The sequence below is a fragment of the Crocodylus porosus genome, unplaced genomic scaffold (assembly GCF_001723895.1).
Source record: "Crocodylus porosus isolate Cpor-Errol unplaced genomic scaffold, CroPor_comp1, whole genome shotgun sequence".
In the NCBI taxonomy this organism is placed as follows: Eukaryota; Metazoa; Chordata; order Crocodylia; family Crocodylidae; genus Crocodylus; species Crocodylus porosus.
In genome coordinates this window covers 19980886-19985402 of record NW_017728909.1, presented here as the reverse complement: position 1 = coordinate 19985402, position 4517 = coordinate 19980886, and the positions used below count along the sequence as shown (strand labels likewise).

General features: G+C 50.4%; 1 protein-coding gene across 2 annotated transcripts in view; it reads right to left on the bottom strand.

Moving 5' to 3' along the window:
* The window catches only part of UBAP1 (ubiquitin associated protein 1), a 56664-nt gene extending 52916 nt beyond the window's left edge, over positions 1–3748 (bottom strand). For both annotated transcript variants that reach the window (XM_019531859.1, XM_019531860.1), the window contains exon 1: positions 3615–3748. The gene's annotated coding sequence lies outside the window, so the exon portion shown is untranslated. The remainder of the gene's footprint in view (positions 1–3614) is intronic.
* Between the last annotated feature and the right edge of the window lie 769 nt (positions 3749–4517).

Here is a 4517-nt window from a genome sequence, read left to right as displayed (position 1 = left end):
ACCCCAGCTGGGCAGGGGGCTGGACTTGATGATCTCCTGAGGTCCCTTCCAGCCCTAATGTCTATGAAATACAGAACTGCAGTCCTTTAAAAGGAATAGAAAAATTAAGTCAAATTACAGAAAGTACACACAGTGCTTTCAAGGCTTGCACAGCTAGAAGATGATGCTTTGCAGATAATCTAACATTTAAGGAAATGCTGTCTTATTAAAAGAGATCTTGCCTTCTTAGAAAAAACAAATATGATCTCATATTCAGAGAAAGAAAAAGAGAGAAGACACACAGGCACACGGAACAAAGCTCATCTCAAGACTGTAGCAATGTTAAGAGGTCACTAGGGACAATAAATGTGAGCTTACTCAGGTGTCAGAGGGTCACAGCAATAAGTAATGCAGTTACATGCCAGGGAACATAACCTACCAAGATGGAGATACTGCATGTTCAGCCTCACATCAATCAGCTGCAATCTCAGTGACTGCAGAGAGACTAACATCCTCCATAAGATCATGAATGTTTCTTTCCTATGCCCATCAGTTGGTAGATATAAAGTGGAGGGATGAAAAGGCCAAAACAGGTCTAGCATGACATACAAATGCTGCTTTTAAGCAAATCAACTATCATACCATTCACAAATGACCTCTCTTTTTCATAAGCCTCCTGTTAAAATATTTTTCACAAGGACATTCAATTATAGCTCCTCCATAACTTCTCTATTACAAACAAGCAATTTACTCGAATTGTTCTATTTGTCCTTAACCAGAATAAAAAACCTTTATGTTCAGGACCTTATCAAATAGTAGCAGATGATTAAGGGCCATGGAAACTCATATGAGAATAGGCTGAAGAGACTGCAATCATTTACCTGAAACATAAGATAAAAGAAGGGACACAATACAAGGAGATAAAATAGTGAACAGTAGAGTAGACAGACAGGAGCATCTGTTTTTCCTGTTCCATGGCATGTATGCATGCATGCACAGAGTAAAAGGTAGGAAATTCAAAGCCTATAAAGATGTACTTGTTGTATGACATAAATAATTCAGCTATAAGACTCATTGCCATGGAAGCTGCTAAGACCAAGCAAGATGCCAGTACATTCACAATGGGTATCCAAAAATATCCAGCTTTATGAATAAAGTTTTTGAAAAAGTTATCAAACCTCTTACTTCCAGGCTTCAGCCAATCTCTACCAAGAAGAGATTAGGATAAGGTTAGGAGCAAACTGCTCCACATCTGTTCACTACTGAGTTCCTCTACCCATCTCTGAAACACTTGGTGGGGCCCACTATGAACAGGACTATTTGTTAGAGAGGAAGAACTGTGGGCCTAGGCCCACCAAAAGTATAAGCTTCTCTCTGTTGTTAGAGGGAGGCCATTAAATGCATAACAACTAATTACTGGGGACAAAGAAGGGAGGGGGGAGGGGAAAAAAAAAAACACACTAAAACACGGAGTGTGGGTCAAGAACTGATAAGGAGGGCTCCAGGGTAGAACACCGAACAAAGAACACCAGCTAGCACCCACCACCCCTTGAACTGATCCACAGAGCCAGTAGACATTGTCCAGTGAAACTCTGCCCAGAGACATGAGCAAAAGAGTGACAAGAAAATAGTAGGGGTGTGCTGATAAACATTTTCTTGACCAATACCGATAGCTGATTGGTATCCACTGATATGGATGGTTAATAATCTGATAACTGATTTACAGAAGCACAGCTGGGCAGCGTGGAGAACAGCTCCCTGCAGGTAAGTCTGTGGAGGGGAAGGGGCACAGGCAGTAGATCGGGTGCCCACTGGCTGCTGGGTAGGCAGGGAGTGCATGGCCAGCATGGCGCTCCTGAGAGAAAGGCAGCAGAGCAAAAGCCCCAAGCCTGCAGCGAGCAGCCCACTTCCACCCAGCGCACAAATCTGAGGGGGCACATGCCCTATCTCCACCTCCCCTAGGGGAGAGCACAATGGATCCGTCCTGCTCCCCACCCCAGCCCTGGATCCCATGCATTGTCCTGGCTGGGCAGTGCCCTGCCCCATGCCCTCCCTCACCATGGAGACCTCAATCTGCCCCCCAACCCCTTTCCTCCCCCACACCCCTTCCCCTCCACAGACTTACCTGCAGGGAGTTGCTCTATGGCCTAGCTGTGCTCCTGGCCATGTGGCACCTCCTGCACCCCACTCCTGGCAGCCTCACCTCCATGCTGCCTGCCTGCAAGAGGAAACCCACGGTTTCCAGAGGGAGCGCCAGCCAGAAGGCATAATTCATTATATGTATTGGTAAACATCAAATTGGCTACCCCAGCCAAAAAAACCCAATAGCCAATAACAAAAACTTCCCTTTTATCAGTGCCAATCCGATATCTTGGTGCGCCTCTACAAAATGGTTCCACGGTCACCAGGGTTCCCTAAAGCCAGAGCCTCCTTCCTGGTCCGGCACATGGCAAGTTTGCCCAGAGCCAAGAGGAGGCTGAATGGGAGGTCCACAAACTTGGTGAGAGTGAGGTGCTAATAGCATTGAGGTCCCAGGTTCGATCCCTGGCTGGACTAAACGAGCTCTCAAGGTCCCTTCCAGCTTTACCTCTCTGTGAAACTTGGGGGAGCTACTGATGGGGAGCATGTAAAAAATAAAAGAGAGGTGCGTGAAGACATGCAGCCCGAACATCAAGAGGAAGCTCCTGAGGAGGTGATGGCCTACTCTGGACAGGCCTATTTGCTGCTGTGGAGGAAACCATTAGCCCCCCCCACCCCCTTAGACAGAGCAGCAATAACGAAATGCCTGGGACAACTAAAAGCAACAGGGACACAAGTGAAGGTCGAAGGCTTAACTAGCTCCCCCAGCAGAGCGCAGCCCACCCCTGCGGGTCAGGCAGACCTTCGACCCGATCCTCATGATGAGCCCAAACACCGCAAGCTCGTTAGCGCTGGACACCGGGATGGCAACAGCTTCCACTAGGATTTTATACTTGCAATAAGAATTGCTGTAAATCCAATACCTCCCTTCTACCCAAACCGTTACATTTATTCTCTTTTTTTTTAAAAAAAGCACAACAGCAATTAAACTGTATGACAATCTCTTTATTTAGCTGTTCTCCAAAAATATTAAGACCAAATCTACTAGCCTCTCATGCTAAAGGAAAACTGAGTCACTCAAGTGAACAGCTAGCGTAACCCCATATCTCTGGGGGGGAGGAAGAGAGGTCTGGTGTCATTTTTGCTGCCAGGCTGCTTGTACCGGGTGGGTTTTGGGTCAGAGGCATTCACTCACCCACTTTCACCTGTGTTTCAGCCTCGCGGCGTAAACCCCAACGCAAAGGATAGGTAGTTTTCAAAGGGCGGGCGCGGCTAAAACACCATACCCTCACATCCTCGCAACGAACACGTCGCACGATTTTAGCCTTTCGACGCTCGTCTGTTAAACACTTTTCAAACCGAGCTCATCAAAAAAAAAAAAAAAAAAAAAAAATCACCCCCCTCCTCCGGGAGACTTCCCGGCTCCCTCCCACGACACGGATCGCGATGGTGTCCCCGGGGCGGCTCGTTGCGCTCGCTCGTGTCCGACAAAGTGCCGCCCTCCGGGACGCTGAGGCCCTGCCCCGCCCCGACACCCCCATCGCCACCCCCCTCACCTGAGCGGCGCCTCCCGGCCCCCCGCGGACGCTCCGGCTCTGCGCTGCGCCGCGCCCCTCCCCCTACGGAGCGCCTCCGCCTCCGGCGCCGCGGCGGGGTGACGCCATCTTGGCTCTCCGACCCTCCCCCTCCGCTTCAGCCGGCGTGCTGCGTCATCACGCCCCGTCAGCTGACCGCGCACACCAATGGCAGGAAGGACCGGGCGCGCGGCGTCAGCTGACCGTGCCCGCCAATGGCAGGAGGCGTGCGATGACATCATCCCTCTGGAAGGGGAGGTGTTGGAGTGGCTGGCGGGTGGGTGGCTCCGCCTACAAGGGGCGGTGCTTGGGGGCTAATTTGAGGGGTGACCGTGTCCCGCCCCCGGGGAGGCAAGGGTGTGGGGAGCAGGGGAGGTGGGAAGTATGGGGTAGAGTTAGGGAGATGGGGAGGGAAGTGGGGAGGGGACTAGGGGGATCTGCTCCCCCCCCCAGTGTGCTGTGCTTGGTGGCACACTAGTTTTAAACCCCTGTCACTCCCGTCCCTGTTAGTCTTTAGTTGCCTCAAGCAAGCCGTTGTTTTCTACCTCGCAGACCCCCCTTTCTCAGGGAGGCCTATAGCTTTTCCTTGTGGGCACTGGCCACAGTCAATTGAGCAACAAATAGGCCTGTGTCATACAGTGGCAGGGAGCAGATGCTAAAAAGGAGACTGAACAGGGTCTGACCAGAGCTTTTTCCCCGGTGTTCCCCTCTCACTGGCATCCTCCAGCATTTAAGGCACTGGCAGTTCTAATTCGGACACCGAATCCCTAGTTTCTTCCCTCTCTAAAGCAGACATATCGTAGCAAACTGCTTTAGTGAAATCCCATATCAGAATCAAAAGTCAGAAGTGAAGGGAAAACGCTGGTCGATTGAGTTGGTGGGTAA